The 21,436-nt window shown below is 33.9% G+C and overlaps 1 protein-coding gene and 1 non-coding gene across 2 annotated transcripts in view; both read right to left on the bottom strand.

Moving 5' to 3' along the window:
• Nucleotides 1–21,436, bottom strand: part of KCND2 (potassium voltage-gated channel subfamily D member 2) — a 565,220-nt gene that overhangs the window by 45,774 nt on the left and 498,010 nt on the right. The gene's annotated exons all lie outside the window — the stretch shown is intronic.
• On the bottom strand, nt 16,272–16,376 carry LOC126029434 (U6 spliceosomal RNA). Its single transcript, XR_007503007.1, has one exon. It is a non-coding gene; the product is annotated as a U6 spliceosomal RNA (small nuclear RNA).

Raw genomic sequence — 21,436 nt, 5'->3', positions numbered from 1 at the left:
ATCATGTTAAATCAGAAACATAAACCAGAATACCAATAGGTCAATTTACCACTCCTACTAAATTTCAAGTCTGAGTAGATAATCTAATCTGTCTAAGATGGTTGGGTTATCTGTAAAAAGTGAAAGCAAGTTTAGCAACTTTTTCTATTTCCTACTCCATGCAGTATTCTATTTTCTACTCCATGCATGGATTATACTACTCCAAATAGTATTATCCAGGTAGTCTATGAAGACTCCTAAACTGCTAGGGAACCAGCTGCCCTTACTCATTTATTTTGGGGAGAGAAAGTTTTCGAGGTCACACCTAGAGATGCTTGAAAGCTACTCCAAACTTTGTGTTCAGGAAATGCTCAGGTGTTCTTGGGTTGCTGGAGATTGAACTAGGGTCAGCCACATGCAAGTCAAGTACCTTAACCCTAGTCTTGTTTTGTTTTGTTTTTAGCAAACTATTGGTTTATTTACAACTGTAATTTATAAAAGATAATAAAAACATCTTTATATTAGAATTATGAAAAACTCCTAGGGTTTAGATTGCCAAATGAATGTATTTTAGAGCATTTAAAAAGGGATGACAGGAAGAGGAAAATGTGATGATATACAATTTCAAGGGAGAGCTATAAATATTAAACATCATACAAGGTGCAATTTTATGCAAATGTTTTAAACTACTCAAACTTTTTATTAGATATTATAGTACTTTCTTGAATTATATTTTTTCACATAATTTTCATCAAGTAAATTAAAATAAATCACTGTAAGTACTTCTTTTAAAACCTCTTAGATAGTCTATTTGATTTTAAGACATGGCAGATTGTGAGGAGTTGCTATTTCCAATAATTTTTTATAAGAATTCTGTTTGTGAACCCACATATATTTCCAGACTTCTTTCACAAAATTTGTCTAATATGGACTTTAATAAATTAAACAGAGAAATTTGAAAAATATGAATTTTTGTTTTTCAGTTTTGTTATTTTGAGTGAATAAAAATATTTTCAAACAACTAGAATTGTAGCTAAACAAAAACCAAAAGAAGAAAATGGAATTTCAGAAAGTGATAAAATGAATACAATTGTGGTTTATGTAACTCTTTAATTATTTGGCTTTCATTAAAGTGGATATTAGTATGGTCACAGATCATAATTTCAAAGATAATGAATCGAATATTCTACTTGTAATAAAGACTAATGACATTATTTTTGCTGTTGTTTTGATTTTAGTCCATACTCAATGATGCTAGGGGTTACTCTGGGCTGTGCACTCAGAAATTACTCCTGGCAGTGATCTCTAAACCTCACTTTTATCTTTCTGGGTCTGCATTGAATTTGTTAGGAGGCTTAGAGTTTAAGTCAACTTGGTTGGATTACAAATAATATCCAATTTTAACAAAACTCTTCCTTATCTGGAAAATGACTTTTATAATATGACCACACAGTGTGGTAGAGATGTATCACACTAGTTTTAAAGAAAGAAAAGAGTTTAGAGGCAGAAAACGCCAGCAAGGATGATACTAGAAGTGAGAAGGTCTAAATATGACTCAACACACATTCTTCAAAGGATAATCCTGTCTTTGGACCCCATTTTCAAATGTTGCTCTGTATACAGGTGTTGCATTTGCTGTATAGTGATAGAGACAAAACCTAAACACAGATAGATATTCTGGAACTTGGAGGTTAAATAAACTAAAATATAGAATGAGTCTGATTTGAAAATTTAGGCTTGAAGTTGACAGAGGGCTGTATGACATGGTTTCAATCATTCAATTTCAGATTGCATTCTTTCCATGTCTTTCTAGTTTAAAATCAAGTTATTTCTTGAGTTGAAATATCTTTTACTTCTTATTTTGGATGTATTTGCTCTCTCCCTGTCTAATATTCATTTTATTCATTTATATTCTTCTCAGACTATAAAACTGAGTTAAAGAAATAAATTTCCAAAATCTACAGTTCAGCAGAAAACCATGAAACTTTGAAAAAAAAAATGAAAGTTGTCTTTAACTAATTTTTCAAAATGTACAATGAAAGGTGAAAAAAGAAAGAAAATGTCAATGACTACTAACCTTGAAAAATCAAAACTACACAAAATCTCTCATAATTTGGTCACATTTAAATATCATTGCTAAGCTAATATTTTGTTAGAGCTCCTTGAAGATTTTATGATGCTTATCACTCAGTTAAAATAATAAAAAATAAAATCATATTGTAAAAAGACAAAAGGGGAAGAAATCAATTTAAAGATACAGCACCACAGGCCAGATATATAATTCAAGGATTAAGACAAATGATTTATGGGTGGCCAAACTGCTTTGATCCTGGGCCAGTGTAGTGATGCATCCTTAGGCCTCAACCTTGGCCGCTTTGCTAAGAATTATGAGTAGTGGCCATCAGTGCCCTGAACCCTACTTAGGAGACCCATTTCCCCAAAAGGAATAATACCTATTTAGACATTTGTGGCATTACCTAAAAGTATCAGCAGATTTTAAAAAATGAGAATATATAAATAATTTTTCTTCCAAGAACCATTAGAATCCAAATGAATGCCATATACACCACACAGATTTCTGTTAAAAAATGCAGTCAAGATTATACAGGAAAGATATCTGGTAGGAATTCAGTAGATTAGGTCAAATGATATCTAATCTTCAGATTCCAATTATACACAGACCACAAACATTAAGTAACATTAGTACAGCAATACATTCTGGCATACAATAAATAACAGGTAGAAAATTATTTTAAGTATTAGGAACTAATAAATAGAGAGAAAATCATCAAAGTGCATGATAGAAAGTAGTTGTTTAAAAATGCCAAATTAGGAGCCGGAGAGATAGTACAGTGGATAGGTTTTTGCCTTGCATGCAGCTGACCTGGGTTTTCACCCTAGCATCCCATTCAGTCCACCAAGAACTGCCAGAAATAATTCCAGATTGCAGAGCCATGAGTAACACCCGGATATCTCCAGGTGTGGCTCCAAACCAAATGAACAAAACAAAAAACCAAATTAGTCGGTAGAAAGATAGGGGCAAAAGTACATACATGATCCCCCACACATGCTGGGTAAAACCCTTGTGTTTGCTGAGTGCTTCAGGGTAAGACACTGGAGAACCTGAGCGCTTATAGAGTGACCTAGTGAACCCCTCACATGAATAAACTTGAATTCTTGTCTTCAAAATCTGCTTTGAATTGATGCTGCTCAGACACCAGTACCTCAAAGAATAGAACCAAAGGGGCCGGCACGGTGGCGCTAGAGGTGTGTCTGTCTGCCTTGCCAGCGCTAGCCTAGAACGGACCACGGTTCTATCCCCCGGCGTCTCATATGGTCCCCCAAGCCAAGAGCGACTTCTGAGCGCATAGCCAGGAGTAATGTCTGAGCGTCATCGGGTGTGGCCCAAAAACCAAAAACCAAAAAAAAAAAAAAAGAAGAAGAATAGAACCACAAAATTCTCTGAGCTAATATCTGAACAGAACACAAAAGCTGCTCAAAACATTTCACTTAATTCTAAGAAAGTAGAAATAATTTGTATCAAATACTCAGTGACAATAAAAGTTATTTCCTTGGGTGATTTAATTAAGGGGATACTATTGGGTCTCTTTTCTATCATGCCTCTCTCTCCATGCTGTCTAGTTTGAGTTGTTTTCATAGGAGTGTATGACTTATTTCTATTAGAATTTATTGACACTGCAATATAATTTTCATAGTCATCAGATATTGCACTGTCTTAGGTATCCCAGAAAAGTGAACGTATGCTATTAAATACAGTGGTAATTTCACTGCTTTGTATAATGAACTAATAATAAACTAATAATAAAACTAATAATAAATGCTACACATCATGTGAAACATAAACTTATGAACTATACTATCAAAAAGTGTTTCTAAATTTCTAATAAATATTTTTAAATAATTATTTTTATGACGGTGAATACTACTATTCTCAGGTAATTGCTGTCTATTTTGTCATTTTAATCAATTGTCTATCATGTATAATATATACTTTCATCTACATTATAATAATATAATCTACATATATTTTTGCATTATAGCACGAAAAGACAAAGCTTAATACAAAATGTTTTAATTGTAGAAACTCTCTGTTTAAGGAAGTATATTTTGTATATATTCAGATGAATGACAGAAACATAGAAAAGGTGTTTCAAAAAGTAATCTGGTATTTAGTAATATGACAGAACGTATTGACTAATGTATATATCAGATAAAGAAACGATATTGATAGATCTAACTTGGCAATGGCACTCAGATACTAGTGTACCCCAGTACACTTTGTGAACTCATTTGGAATGAATTGGTTAGAACATAGATTCTGCTGGTTACAGATGCGACTTCTAAAGCAGCCATTTTTACTAGCTGGGGAAGGTTTTCTGATTTTCTAGTTTCAACGTTTTTAAATAGACCTAAAAACATTCATTTTTTAATTTTCTTAATATAATATGAAAATCAAAATTAGGGTGACTTTACAATCAAAAGTCTAGGTTGCCATAAAATAAACAAACAAAAAAAATGTCATCTTGAGTATGGTTGGTAGAACAAAGGCCTCAAAACTGGAATTCTTACTAGCAGAAATTAGGAGAAAATGCACTATCAATCCAGGCTCCAGGAACAGTAAAAATAATTGATCTTGTTTATTATTTTATCTCTTTTTATCTCTTTTTCCAAAAGAGGCTGGAGAGTCCAATGTTCTCCTGACTAAAATATTTTCAATTGCATTTCATAATTTAACTTTTATTCCATTTTAATAATGAAACGGAAGAAAATATTGCTGTACTAAATTACCTGCTTCCAGCTCAGATCTGAATATTTAATAGCTCAGTCAATGGCAAAGCAATTATAAATGTCTGAAAATAAAAATAATGTGTCATTCCTGGTGTGCAAACATATGTATTCTTCCTTTACCAAGTTACAACAGAAGTTTGAAAAGAGGCTTGGGGACTATTTGTCATTCTTCATTGTTCTCACTGTACTGAAACCAGATTTCTTTATGTCATTTTAATAGGATTCTTTACAGTAAATCGGGACTTTGAAGATCAAGCCGTCAGGTATAAAGCAGCAGCACAACAGATTTAAGACAGAATGTGCAGCTATCCCGAGCACGTGCTCCCCCAAATGCCCTACTCTGCTGGTGCCATATTGAAGTTCTAAATACTTTTGTCTTTGCTATTGTGTGGTGCAAATGAAATCATGTAGCTCAACGGAGCAGGTGTCTGAGCAGAAATGTACACAGCATGCTTGTCAGTTTTTCATGCCAGTCATTTACATATAGCACACATCATGTCCAATAAGCACAGAATGTTGGTGGAGCCACAGTATTGTGGAAGTGCCAAGCAAGTACAAGATAAGCATGCCACATTTATACCCGTGTAAATGAGAGTACCGACAGTCAGGAAAAGCCATGCTTTCCTCTTGAACTAGAATTTGCTTTAAAAGACAGAAAGAAGAAATGGTTCTAATAAGCAGAAACAGCTGACGAAGCTCCATCACATCTTTTTCTTTATTCCTGTTTCTTACTCCCCTATGAACTGATCATTTATAGAAGAAATGGTGGCCTAAAAAGAAAGGGGAGGGGCCGTAGAGATAGCATGAAGGTAGGACATTTGCCTTGCATGAAGAAGGATGGTGGTTCGAATCCCATCATCCCATATGGTCCCCCGAGCCTGCCAGGAGTGATTTCTGAGCTTAGAAACAGTAGTAACCCCTGAGCACTGCCGAGTGTGACCCCAAAACCAAAAAAAGGGGGGAAGAGGGTGACATAATTATTCCTTTTTAGCAAACTCAAGGTAAATGTTGTTTGTATAAAGTACCACACTATGATGAAGGAAAATAAAACAATCAAATAAGTTCTGAGCCAGCTTTTTACAGTTTTTTTTAACAACAAAAAAGTCATACTCATGTTTGGTTTATGAACTAGAAATCATGTAATTTTGGTAATTCTGCATATATAGTAAATATCTACATTTGCATTTAAAAATGAAATTCTGAAAAATGAACAGTAGCACTAACTTGAGTCTTTTTTAACATTAGAAGCATTTTAAATAGCAAGTAAAAAGGCAACAAGTGAGAGAATTTATCTGGTTTTCATTTTCCCTTGCACTTTCCCATCTCTTCATGATTTGAAGAACTTGATATTTCTTCTCTTCTTCTTCTTCTTCTTCTTCTTCTTCTTCTTCTTCTTCTTCTTCTTCTTCTTCTTCTTCTTCTTCTTCTTTCTTCTTCTTCTTCTTCCTCTGCTGCTGCTGCTTCTTTCTTCTTTTCTTCTTTTTCTTTTCTTCTTCTTCTTCTTCTTCTTCTTCTTCTTCTTCTTCTTCTTCTTCTTCTTCTTCTTCTTCTTCTTCTTCTTCTTCTTCTGCTGCTGCTGCTGCTGCTGCTGCTACTGCTTCTTTCTTCTTTTCTTCTTTTTCTTCTTCTTCTTCTTTTCTTCTTCTTCTTCTTCTTCTTCTTCTTCTTCTTCTTATTATTATTATTATTATTATCTTTTGGAATAGGGTCTGCAAATTTGTGTAGCCTAGCTGGCATGACTTATCAAAGTCTTATTTTCACCTCATTTGGTTATTTTCTTAAAATAATTATTGAGTATACCTTTTGCATTCTGAGGACTACAATAGACTCTTTCCCTAATTGAAGGAGAAGCAGAAACTGTTAATTAAAATCAGGGTGTTTGAGAAGTTAAGCAGGGTATTGAAACCTAATTTAATTTGGATAATATATAAAATTGTGGCATAAAAGATGAGTTTAAGATAACTGAGAATGAATTAGAAATGGAAGAAATGAAAGTATTTGCTCACAAATTATCATGAAGAAGATGATACATTTGGCAATAGTAAATACCAAAGTCACATGAAGCTTTATGATTGTTAGAAGGCTGATATTATTCTTTAAGACTATATTATCACTATTCATTCTTATTAAACAATATGTATGGAAGTACTTTTATTGAACATTCATCATCAATGAAATAATTTATTATTTAGATAACCTTTCAGTTTTGTAGTACAATTCTGTTTTATAAATTATCTCTTCTTAGGATATTCTTATATACAGATATCCTAATGAATTGACCTGATTAAGTTTGTAATTCATGATCTGAATTTACATGTTGTATGACAGAGTTTTAATTTCATCCCTTGTGATTCCATGCTTTTCCTTGGACACATACCATTATTAAAAAAACCTAGTTTTCAGACATTTCAAGTCTCATTTATTTTGCTATTATTATGAAAATTTTTTTAAAAAGTATTTTTTTCTTCTTGAATTGTCATTTATATTGTTTGCTTTTGGGGAACCATACTCAGTTATGCTCAGGACTTACTCCTGGCTCCCTGCTCAGGAATCATTCCTGGTGTTCTGGGAAACATATGTGGCACTGGGAATTGAACTGGTATCTGCACTTAGAAAGGCAAGTGTCCTACCTGTTTTATTATTGCTTCAGCCACTCACTTGCTAGTTTGGTCTCTTATTTTATTTTAATGTTAGACCTTTAATTCATGTTTTATATAGTCTCTGTGATCTGAATCTTTTAGTATCATCTTGTTTAATGGAATCACATGTCTGAGACCAAATTAGCTATATTTTGTTATAGAAAAAATATCTGGGAGAGGTTAGCAAATGTAGAATTATTCTGGGAAAAATTTTTGTAACAGAGGCAGAGTTGGTTGTTCCTGCCACCTCATCTCCACCTCATCAGTAGCTCTTACTGCCTTCACTCCTTGATCATTTACCAGCTAACCCCTCTGCACAACATTCCCTCTAGTTAAGCCCGACTTGTCAACTCTCAGTAGCATCCAGAGTGCTGACCTAGCACAATCTCCGGACCAACAAGAAGCCAATTTACAGTGAAGTTAAACAAAGCGTAAAGATGCTGTGCTCAGAATGTCATGTTTATCTCTGTTTTATTCTCCTGTGTAACATGCAGGTTGGCAATGCTATTGTCTTTCCATTTTAACTTCTTCATTTTTCCCCTATGGACCAAAGGATCATTGGAGCATTTAGGAACCTGGCTAAAGTGTTAAATTGGGCATATACTTAGCATGAAATCAGCAAGTTACATATATATGATTTTCAATTACTTCTGGATATAGTATTGTTTTTACTGATCTAATGCAGGAATTTGTTTCTAGGAATATACCTCTGTCTCACCCTGTCTGTTTTTGAACCAATGTACATTCTTGCAATCTATATCAATATATAAATGGGGTTAGTATTAATAACTTTGCAATCAAAGTTAAATCCAAATAAAATACAAATAAACCAGAAATGACTGAGTCTTCCAATCACTGGATACGTGAATCTTAAATTCTTCCAATCATCTCAAATATTTGAGTGCAAATCATTTCAAGTCTAAAAACAAGCTATCTCCTCTCAGGGATATAATTTATATGCATGATACACATCATCATTTATTTCCATAAAAATTTTGAGTATGATTGCACTTCTATATAATATAAAATTCTATATGAATATAGATTATAGACAAGTAAACTTCTATACCTCAAACAAAAATTAGATAAAATCAACTTTTGAACAACTGTACTATTAAAAGACTATTATTCTGTTTAATTCTATAGGAAATTTTTAAAATATTGTTTATACACAGAATTGAGCAAAATATGAAATAAAAGTTGTGGGAACAAACATTAAAACATTAGAAAATAAATTTAGAGAAGTAATTTTTGGATTCTTGTAGTATTTAAGATACTACTCAACATTTTGAAATGTGTAATGAGTTGTAACTATTCTCAGTACAAATAAATATTTTGGGGCCGGAGTATATTCAGACATGAATCATGCATGGCTCAAATGAATAAGAATTTTCTGTGTTCTAGCACTTACACTAGAAAAATAATCCAAAACAAAACAGCAAGATAAAACCAACTTACCTACAAAAATTTGCATCCATATCTAATTTTCTTGAATGTTAGATTTTGAGCCCCATATAGACTACCTAATTCAACCATCATATTTATATTCAAGCCATTAAAGTAGTAAAAATGATGTTCTGTGTTATCGGCATATAGGTATGGAGCTTTTAGGAAAAAATAAAATGTAAGAAAAAAATTGCTTAGCTTTGAAGTAACTCAAAGGCATGTTGACTACATCCCATGGAGATGCATAGTCTGTGCTCTTTGGAGATGAAGAAAGGATGCACCAATCCAGATGCAGAAATGAAGCCCCTTCCTAGAGGTGGGTAGGCCCCTCAGAAAAGAGAAGCAGCTCGTGGGGAGGAGGAAGATCTGGGACATTGGTGATGGGAATGTTGCACTGGTGAAGGGGGGTGTTCTTTACATGACTGAAACCCAACTACAACTATATTTGTAATCAAGGTGTTTAAATAAAGGTATTTTTAAAAAAAAGAATCTAAGGCAATAATATGAAAGAACTTTCAATAGTACAAAGCTTTCCCTGTGACAATGTGAGGCTTAATTTTTATTTTAATATACCTGGAAACTCCAGGCTAAGGCAATGTGGAGCAATTATATGTAATTTCCACACCAAGCCATTTGAGGCTGTTTTTTTTCTTCTAAGCCTGTGCGCTCTCTCTCTCTCTCTCTCTCTCTCTCTATATATATATATATATATATATATATATATATATATATATATATATCTCCTCTGTGCTTTACTCTATGAGAATCCCATGTTCGCTCTTGGGCATCTCTATCTCGTTCTCTCTCTCTTGCTTGCTCACTCTTTTTCTCCTCCACATATCTTCTCCTTTTAATTAAAACTATTTTGCTACACAATGTTTTTGCTCAAAATTCTAGTGTAATATCTGAGCTGAACCAACATCTTATCTATTTTGCCCCTTTTTATGCTGCAGGAGAATCCAAAATATAGCCTGATAGTTTCTGCTTGAATTATAAGTACCTACCTTTTGTAGACAGACTAGTAACAAAACTTAAAGGAACTGAAACATTGTCTTACAAGAAACTTCAAATTTATTTTTGATTTTGAGCAACACCTGGTGATGCTCAGGGGTTACTCTTGGCTATGTGTTCACATCGCTCCTCTGGGCCACATGCCCGGGGGCCAATGAGGTGAGTCATGCAGAGGAGTTTAAATGGGACCCCAGGTTCTCCACATTTCCCACCCGGCTAGAAGGAGGGTTTGGGTTGGGGGTGGTGAACTTCCGGGCTTCCAGCTCTTGAAGGATCTCTTTCCTTCCTGGGAGCCACGAGTGTTTGCCAGCATGGAGAATGGCACAAGAGGTTCTGGTTTCAGGAAGTAGCAGGCAAGTTTCCTTCCTACCCCTGTCCATTCTGAAACCTGGAAAGTATATACAATTCTTTGGATATCATTGGGTTTAATCTGTTTGTCATATACAGAATTTCTATGTTGTATACTTTCCTTCCCGCCTTGGCCCACCACCCAGAATCTCATTTTTAGTTCTTTACTCCCTCACTCCCATCGTCTATTACCCCACATTTAACCGTTTTTACCACCAATTCTTGGCTCCCCATAAACTACATTATCCCCACCCAAGCTAACTGCCAACCAGCTACCAAAGTGAAAAATAGACTCTCAGGTTACCAGTACTCTTTTTCTACTTATCTACTTTTAGCAGCTGCCTGTTCTCTACCTTCCTTTACTCTGTGACTGTGGTTGCTACCATACTAGGTTTCTGATTAGTTCCCACTGAAAGGCATTTTCCCATATGGAACTGCTAGGAGTCATTTTGCAGACTCCAGCAGGCCAAATTACAGACCAAATTGACATCCAGAATTCAGCTCTCTCCTCCTGACTATTTTTAATGACATAAAAGGGACATGCATATATGAATATCCTAGATGTACTCCCTTAACCGCTATAACTCTTATTGAATATCTCCTTATACAGTGACAATTGTGCCCACTGTTTTTTGTTTGTTTTTCTTTCTTTGTGATCTGTTTAACAAAGAATTATTATAGAAGAGTCTTTCACTTTAGAATTCATGTTAGAAGCAAGTTAAGGGGATTGTTGGACTTGTTCTCTCTGCTCCCCAGAGGCACCAATAATATATTGTGGCATTGTTCCTCTTTAATATAGGCACATTGAAATAGAAAAATACTACAATTGCAAACTAGTTATTATCTAACAGAAATAGGAACACAAATTTGTAATGCAGTTAAGTCTTATACCCTGAACACTGGCATAATGACTGGCTTGGCTCAGGCCTCTGAAGAATGGGTATTGCCCAAACACCCCTGAACTATTGACCATCTATGGAAACAACCACAATTATCTACAACATCACCAGGAGGCAAACCTCTACCAGGGGAGACCGTGCTACTACCCTGGCATTAACTTCACTCCAAGGAGTGTTCCTTTGACACCGAGATGACTCAGCGACAGCAGCAACTTGCTTGCAGGGCAGGATGCTCTGCATCTGATGGTGAGGTGAAACTGAAGGATGCTCCACATCCTAACTTTGATGAAACACAGAAACCAGAATCCATCTGGCACAGAAATTAGAATCTTTAACTACAAAACTGGACAACAACAACAGCTAATATGTGAAAAAAATTAGCCACAGAGAATGACTCAAGGGTTGGACAACCTGGTATGCCTGGAGCCCAGAGTCAGTCTTATGCCAGAGAACTTCAGGGATAAAGTCTTTTTGTATTTAGGACATGGCTTTTTTTCTTTCATTTTACCCATATTTTGCTGAGCCTATACAAACAGCAACATTTACCACTCTCACACCGTTATTGCTGTATTTTTTAACGCTTATCATTTTTTTTTTAAAAAAAGAGCTTACTAAACTTTCTGCTGGCGCTTCAATGAATTCATTTTGAGTCAATAATTTTCAAAAATATTCTTTCCTTTCTTTTCTATCTCTTTGGTTTTTCTTTCAACTTTCTATTTTTTTCTAAAAATGTTGCTTTTTGTCTTCCTAAAAATGTATTATTATCAGTTATGTAAGCTATGTAATGCATTTTTTAAATAAATTAAGTTAAAAATTCATTAAAAAAGGTTAAAAAAAAGAAATTGCTCCTGGCTTGGGGGACCATATGGAATGCTGGGGAATAGAACTCTGGTCCATCCTAGGTTAGCATGTGCAAAGCAAAATCTCCCTACCCACTTGTACCACTACTCCAGCCCAGAGACTTCAAATTCTATTATTTATTTTCATTAATTTTAAAGAATTTACTACTTATGGCATATAGTATATAGTAAAACGATATAAAACAAGAAAATACCTTAACTTATTTCTTGGATTAAAGAAAACTTAATGGGAATTTAACACACCAAATTGAAAATTTGACTACATATAACACAAATATTTTATAATTTTGTTGTTTAACACGTAAGTTACACAGTATGTACAATTGTACATGTTTATTTTTCTCCCTCCCTCCCTCTCTTCCCTCCTTTTCCACTAAAATAAATATTCTGATTAAAAAAGTCTTTAGCTTTCAATATTCCTTGACAGAAACCTTGGCAAATTTTCTCCTTAAGCCAGAAGCAGAAACAGGCTTTGTAAAGAAAATTGGGAACGCTACCAATCTGAATAATTCATCACCCAAATTAAAGTAGAATGTATGATAAAATTTTGATAGTTTAGAAATTTCCCTCTAAAAATTGTTCTTTCTATGTCATAGTTGATTAAACTGATACTGAATATTTTTCTTGAATAAACAAAAGTTAGAATGTAATATTCTTCATCTTGACTTTTATCCACTTGGGGCACTATTAGGCTGATAAAAGATACAACTGGATACTCTGGCTAATATTATATGAGATCAAATAAATATAAATTTAGTACAGTGTTTGGCATACAGTAAGAGGTCAAAAATGTTGGCTAGCCCTATTTTTATTATTGATTATAGAAAGATGCCAAAGAAACCATCAGTGATGAAGATAATTTCCTAAGATGAATGAAGCATTTTGCCCAGTGTTTCATGAGACATCAGCATGAACCATGCTAGCAGAAATCAAGTGGATTTATGAGCTATAAGGAAGACATTGGTCCACAACTGACTTTGTGCCAGCCAAGTCAGAGCCCTTGTCATTATCATGCAAGTTTGATCTGACCTGCTAATGTGATTTTGCTGACACCACAGTGTGGCCAGTGGCACCTGAAATGTATCAGCACTTTTTATCTTGTGTGAGCTGCAGACATTTTAATAAATATCTGATTTTTCACTCTTCAGATACACTTTTCTGTTTAAATGCAGGACCTCAATTTAAGTTGCAGTCCTGTGTGATAACCGTTCTGAATGTCTCAGCAGATGAGGGGGCTCATGTCATTTCCCATTGGTAGTTATTTAAAAAGAGAAATTGGCAGGCAAACATTTTGTCAACATCACCACAGTGCTCCCAATTATTTATTTTAATTATAGAGATTGATTAAAAAAAACTCAGTTTAATACCCAGATAATTATTCTCCACTCGGGTTCACAACCTTTGAAAGGCAGTTTGCCAAGGTCCTTTACATCTCCATCTGGAGGGTGATGGCTAAATGCTGAGTTCTGTCATGAAGCTGTAAGAATAAAAAGTACTGACCTTGGACAAGTCCTCAAGGAAGTTGATGATGAAGGGAAGGGCAGCTCTGTGAGTTCAGTGTTAATTTAGTGGGCAACCGACTGCAATATTGGTGGTAGCCAATCCAATTTGAGTGAAAATTGAATTTACATTCATAGTATGTTCTTTTTTTCCCTCTTTGACAGCAGTTATTCAAGAATTTCTCAGAAGACTCTCTTGACTCTATTCTATCATTGACTCGACAGGAATTTAGATCATAGTCCACATTTGCAGCTAAATTTTCTAATCTTTTCAAGGATAATGTAGATTATATTGACAAAACTAAGAAAATAAACAACCACAAAATAAATTAATCTAACTTCCTTAATAACCAAAGTACATATTAGCACACTTTTAGAACATGATCATTTAGTTGTCTTAATATCTATCCAAACATCACCTAGAGCCTACCTTGACTTTCGCCCCATTATATGACTGAAAGAGGGGGAGCTTTGAAGCTTGACATATTCATTGTGAATAGAATCGAGTGGCAGAAACTACAACTGTGATATATAGTTATCACTGTAACTAATAAATGTTTTTCTCAATAATAGAGCCAGAAACTTAATTTTAGGTTGTATATTGAAGTTGTGAACTAGATATTGACCTAGATAAGACCACTTGACTAAAGAACGATCAGTGTTAAATAGAAAGAAGAAGTGGATATAAAATTTCTAGGAATTTTTCTTAGAAGAGAAAGAGAACATTTTCCTATCTACCATCCATATTCAATCATCCATATGTAGGAGCTGAACCTCAATACACATTTTTTGACTAGGAGGACAAGGGTTATATTCTAACTATAGGGTAGCAATATTTGTGGCTAAAGCCTAGGTCCCTCAAGACTTTTAAAAAAGGTGTTCTCAAAAATTTTTTATTAAAGATCTCTCTTCCAGGAATAAAATTGTTCTCTGAACATTAGAAAATATGTCTCCTCTGCTTCTTTCGTTCTCAAAAGTTTGCATGTTGAGGGACCAGAGCAATAGTACAACGGAAAGGGCATTTGCCTTGCATGTGGCTGACCCAGGTTGTATCCCTAGCATCGCATATCCCCTGAGCCTGCCAGGAGTGATTCCTGAGTGTAGAGCCAGGAATACTTCCTGAGCAACGCTGTATGTGTCCCCAAACTAAAATAGTTTGCATTTTGAAAGGGCCAATAATATGTTGATAATGACTTATTCATGATTGTAAGATCATATCTAAATGAATATTAACTACAAGTGAATAAAAAAAAACTAAGTGATAGTTCAATAACATATTACAGTCTCATACGAGGTCCAAAAATAAAAATAAAACTGTAAAATTAACAGGACATTACTCAGTTTGGGGCAATGTCTTAACTCAGCATCAGCATTTTTTTTTATCTGGGAAGAAGGCATAAGTAGGGGACATAGATAATTTCACAGGTAAGTTTTTAAAACACTTTTCTGGAGCGGGGTATCCTGCCATGCTTAAGGGTTACTTCTAGCTTTGCACTCAGAAATTGCTCCTAGCAGGATGGGGGGATCATATGGAATCCCAGGGGTGGAACCAGGTTTAGTCCAGGCTGCATGCAAGACAAACACCCTACCTGCTCTAGTCTGTTAGCTCTAGGATATTATTTCATGCCTCTAAAAATAGTTTTAAAATAAAATGTGTTTTTTTCCCAACATGTAATTAGCTTTACATGAATCTGTCATATGAGAAATATTTCCCTAATGACTCTAATTTATAGCAAATACATGTGAGTAAAACATTTCTATTGTTAAAGAACTCAAAGCTTTATTTCCATCTATATTACTGCCTTATCTTCTTTACTTTAATGAGTAGATAGGCTAAAAATGTGCTCTAAACTATTTACAAATAGAAAAAAAAGTTCTTGGGCCTGAGTGATGGCACAAGTGGTAGGGCATCAGCCTTACACGAGCTAGCCTAGGATGGACCTCGGTTTGATTCTCTGGAGTCCTCTATGGTCCCTCAAGGCAAGAGCAATTTTTGAGTGCATAGCCAGGAGTAACCCCTGAACATCATCGGGTGTGGCCCAAAAACCAAAAAGAAAAAAAAAGTTCTTGAAGATTTATCTAAATTCATTGATCTTGTTTTCACTAGACTCATCTGATTTACTCTTTATGATCAAGCTTTGTATGGATCAGTTTTCCACATATATGTTTTTAATGTGATCTCTGAACTCTGTTATAATTCTCAATTTTCATCAGGGACTTTGCTGGGATTTTCCCAGTTTAATTACCACCTATTATTCTCATTCACTTTGTTTCCTCAACCAGCTCTGAAATAGTTTTATTGGGGTTCTTTTTTGAGTTTCTTTATTTCTTTCTCACTTTACAAAACTTTTTATTTTCTGATGGCTTCTCTTCAAGCATTATATATGCTTAAATTCAAGTTGTATTTCTGTGACAATTAAAAAAAGGTAACAAAGGGGCCAGAGAGATAGCATAAAGGTAGTGCGTTTGCCTTGCATGCAGTAGGATGGTGGTTCAAATTTTGGCATTCCATATGGTCCCTCGAGCCTGCCAGGAGCCAGGAAGAACCCTGAGCGCTGCTGGGTGTGACCCAAAAAGCAAAAAAAAAAAAAAAGGTAAAAACAAAAGTTACAAATCTCACACTGTTCTTAACCAATTCACTTTATTTTTTTGAACACCCCCCTTCACCAGTGCAACTTTCCCACCATTAATGCCCCCATCTCCCTCCTCCCGAACCCCCTGCCTGTATATAAGATAGGCATTCTTATTTTCTTTATTTCTTTTAGCTTTAGAAAAATCACTCAATCAATATTAACTTATTTGATTTTGCATGTCAGCCTTGTGCAAGGGGCCATGCAAATCTCTGTATTGTTCCAATTTTAGTGTATGTGCTGCCGAAGCGAGCACTAGTATTTCTGATTTTATTGGGGCTTGTCTTCTTCATTAATCCTTCTATCTTCTCATAGAACACCAAGGTTTTGCTTTCATTTAATATTTTAACTCTGTTACCATTATTAATAAACTTATAAATGACCTTCAGTTATTGTAAGTTTCTTTCAAATTGAATTTTGCATGATTTGTCTGTATATCTTTAGGATCAATCATAGTGATCTGTACAAATTAGGAACTTGATAAAAGTTTTTAAATTAAAGAAACAATTTCTATTACCACTCAAAAGGGGCCAGAATTTGGCTAGATTGCTCCTTTATTTCATCTTATTTTTTAATTCCTTTATCATCCTAGCTCAAATTCTTATATGGATTTTGAAAAATTTTTTACATAAAAGAAATACCTGTGTATAGAAAGAACTGCAAAAGAATCATAGGTTTTTTTTTTATGCTTCTTGTAACCTAAATAACCCAACTCTTTTCCTGATGGGAAGGAAGAACTATATGCTAGATTTTGATACTAGATTCCTCTTTCAAAGGCATGTGATTAGAACCCTACCTTACCTACTAGATCTAATATTGAGATATCCTCTAAAATTTGTCTGTTAATAATCTACTGTCTATATAACTAGTAGGTACTCATTCATTATTTGTGTAAATTATTTACACATGAATTACTTTATTATTTCAAGTTGATTTAGTGGTGTACAACTCATAATTCAAGGTAATGATGAACAGCTGACATTTAATGGGACATAATATGTGCCAGGCACTACTGCTGAATGTCTTTTTATTTTTTTCTCACTTAATTTCTATAGCAATTTTCTAAAATTCTAAAAGGGAAATTTATAATCATTATACCACAATCATATTTATTTAGGAGTCCACAGAGTGATAAACTGTCAAGAATCTCCTCACTTATAAGTAGAACTGTACCATCGGACTAATAGTCCAGTTTCCACCAGCACACTCTTACATAAGCTGTACTAGATGCAGTCTGTATAAACAAAGGAGTGTAAAATGTGTGTATTTTTTATTTGTTTATTCATTTGTTTTCAGAACTACACCATCTGTACTCAGAGCTTATTTCTAGAGGCATTTGGTATTAACATATGTAGTTCTGGTGTGGTTGCATATAAGACAGTACCTAATTTATTCTATCATCTCTTTGGCCAAATTAATATTACTGTTGTATTTTTCATTATTACTAATTGTAATGTTTTACTACTGCTATTTGCTCACCACCATATGTGGTGTTGCCAGGAATCAAACTCTCATTGACTAATGTGCAAGTTAAGTGTCTATCCACTGTTCTATCTTTCTAACCCAGTTCTGATCCAGTGCCAAACATATTTTAATAGTCAATTGTACATAAATATTGTAAACTTAAACACTATTCTAACAATATTACCTAAACTATAATAAACTTTTTATAAATTAAGTCAATTGTATAGACATATACAAAATATTAGGATGAAGTTGTAGTAGAAACAGAACAGAATTAAGGCACTTACTTTCGATGTGGCTAACCCAGGTGGATCCCTAACAATGTATATGCATATTGTTCTTCTAGCACTACCTGGTATGATCTCTGAGTATAAAGAAAGAAGTGAGTCCTGAGCATCACTAGGCATTTTCCTTCTCCAAAAATACAAGAGTTATGTATAATTTAAATGATTATTTTTTGAATTTCTTAGGGCATAAAGCACTATTTAAAAATCCACCACCACATTTGGGTAAACAATAAACAAATTTTCTTTACTATTCTATAAGATGTCTAATAATTTTATTTTAGAGCAGTAGATGCAAGATGTTAAAGTATTTCCTCAATCTCAGTCCCTGTTGACTAAATTTTATTGTTTAGTGGCAGGCTACTTGCATTGTTACTATACTTCACAGCTTTGTTGATTGTTGTTATTACCATTGTCCTGTCATTAGCTTCTCAGCTTCTACTTTTCATTCTCCTGCAGTTGGTCCACTGGGATAATCTACTGATTTCTTATGCTTTTGCATTTTACATGCTCTCACGTTTTTATGAAACCTCTCTAAAGGATAATCTGTATATCATTGTATGCATGACTTACATATTACGGTATACAGCAAAAATTTATATGCTGCATGAGCTACTAAAACCTGTTTAGCATACTAGACTAGGGACTCCTTATTATAAGGTATCTTGGTGTTCTTTTTAAATATCCTCAAGCTTTATTTCAGCTTCTTAAACAAATAATTATAATAGAAAATTCCTCTTCACCCAGATAAATCTGAAGGGAATAATTTTACCCATCCTGGCAGGAAAAAGATTAACTTTTTTTTTGGAGATTGGTGTTCTAAAAATCAACACCAGAAAGATGCTTAGTTAAGAAATGCAAAAATTATTGGCTGCAGTATAGGAAGTTATCTTCTGATTACTTTGCCTCATAGTAATCTCATTTTAAAGGAGAAAATACATAAACCATATCAGTAATTAGAATGCAAACTCACTCATTCATCAGTGCTTGGAGAAGATTGATCCCTTTAATACACCATATTCTTATGTGAAAAATGGTAGTACTTTCACTGATTCAGCAGCTCACAAGCTTTATAAAATAGAATATTTTCAAAATTAAAAAGAGTATGTCATAATCTGCAGATGCATATAACTCTAGGATTTGCATAAATTTGGGCAATTACATTGACATGATAATCTCTAATTCTTTTATATATTGGCCAAAAAAAAGACTACTTAGGTTTTAGATTCAGTCTATATTATTCTGTAATTCATTTCTAAAAAATTCAGAGGACTTCCTCAATATTGATAGGGATCAACAGTGTTATCCCTGGAGATGCTGGAGGCCATGTAGTTCTGTACCAGTCAAGCCTCTTCTCCACCTATTGGAGTTATCTGCCCAGTCCACACAGTTGGTTTTAATAATAATCCTCAAATAGCTTATAATATGCTTTCATCACAGGGATACAAATCAAGTGAGAGACTATGCTGACCACTCCAATGTAACTATCGGAATAGATGAATTAAAGTTGATTTAGGGAAGACAGTATAATTTTTAAGGTTAGATTATAAGCACCACCTTCGTCCTGAGAACTTCCAGGAGTAATCAGAGTGATCCCTGCATATAAGTCAAGATTTAAACCCGGAGTACAGAGAGGTAAGACCCACTAAACAAGTAAATCAAACAAAAATTATCTTGGTCAGACAAGCTTAACCAACTTTTAATGTAACTTTCAACTTGAAATTGTATTGTTAAAAATGTCCATAATGAAGTGACTTTCTTTTATTTACTTACTTTATTTAGTGTAAACAACAAAATAACAACCTATCAAAAAATACCATTATACTCAGTTATCCAGGATAAATAAAAGCAGTTTTTCTTAAAGTAAATTACGTTTTGTGTCAGGTAGTTTTATACAATAGAAATGTTTTTGGGATAATGACATTTCTGGCTGTTTGCCTTATTTGATGCTACCATAAAATGGTTTTCATTGAAACTGTTAAATAAAATGAGTAATGTGATTTGGAGCTCAAGTTAGTTCTGACCCTTGTATGAGGGTTAGTTGACTCTGATTTATTTTGTCATTTTACTTACACAACTTTTTTGAAATAAACTCATGTCAGTGTGGTCAATCAACTTTGACCCATAAACTACTCAGAGTCCTTCAAATTTGAAATATTTTATGTATATTCCGATTAGTCATATATCACCTTAAACTCTACAAAAGTTAATGAATCAAGGAGTTTATAAGCAGAGTATTAAAAGTGTCAGATATTTCATAAGCAGAAGAAAGTGAAATTCTCCTTTCTACAACTACAACCATAATCATTATTATAATTTGTATATTTTATAATATATGTATAATTTATACATTATATATTTTATAATATATGTATAATTGTATATTATATTTGTATATTATTATAATTTGTATATTGCTGACTATTTTTCACTTGAAAGAATAAAAAACAAAGAATTATTAGAAACACACTAATTTAAATCTTACTGAAATTTTGTTCTTGTAAAAAGCAGGAGATAGAGTGGTGGTTGGCCAACATATATTTTACATTTCATTAGTAGACTCTCATAAAATATGTCTAATATAAGGTGGTAAATCTCATATTTACAACAGAGGAAATACAAAATATTAAACGCTGGATGCTTTCTGTTACTGACTATTGCAATTAATATAGGTTTATGATATTATAATTAAGGTGAAAAGTTTGAAACTTTACTGGGAAACAAGAATCCAGTTATCAATTCTGTTTATAATTAGTGCCAAAATGTGAGATCAAATGAAATTGAGTGGAATGAGGTGAGTTTTGTACTAGACCCAGAAGGTAACATAGATTTTTTGAGAGCTGTGTTATGTAAAGTTTCTATATTACAGTAGGAATGTAACATAAGTTTTGAGAACTATGACAAGTAAAGTACATGGTATTGCAGCCTCAAGGGAAATCTTGAGCACAAGTAGAGAAACACAATGCAACATGGGCAGGCTGGTATAACTGCTCCTAAGGGTGGATAGAAGAACAGTGGTAGATAAGTTTAAAATTAAAAGGTTATTTTACAGAAACGTTTTATTGACTTAGTGAATGCTTCTTTTGTATCTTTTGTTGTGGAGTTGCTGTGATTTACAATGCCAATAAAACTGGATTATAATGGAAATAATACCAATATCATGTGTCATACTAGAATGACTTCTGAGTAAATTCAATACTGAGGATTAACTTTATAGACATCAACTAACCAAGCACAAGCAAGATGTTTATCACAGAACACCTATGTATTGAGGTGGGCAGTGATCTTAATTTAATACAATTATACTGATTGTTTTGAATAATTTTAAGGTTTTATAGTCTTTTATTAGTCTTTTTTTTTTTTTTTTTTGGTTTTTGGATCACACTCAGCAGTGCTCAGGTGCTACTCCTGTTTCTATGCTCAGAATTTGCCCCCAGCAGGCTTGGGGGACCATTTGGAATGCTGGGATTCGAACCACTGTCCTTCTGTATGCAAGGCAAACCCCTTACCTCCATGATATCTCTCCAGCTCCTTATTAGTCATTTTTATGATCTAAGGCAGTACAACA

The sequence above is a fragment of the Suncus etruscus genome, chromosome 1 (genome assembly GCF_024139225.1).
Source record: "Suncus etruscus isolate mSunEtr1 chromosome 1, mSunEtr1.pri.cur, whole genome shotgun sequence".
Classification (NCBI taxonomy): Eukaryota; Metazoa; Chordata; class Mammalia; order Eulipotyphla; family Soricidae; genus Suncus; species Suncus etruscus.
The sequence above is the reverse complement of the archived record's forward strand: the minus strand, read 5'-3'. Positions and strand labels throughout refer to the sequence as shown.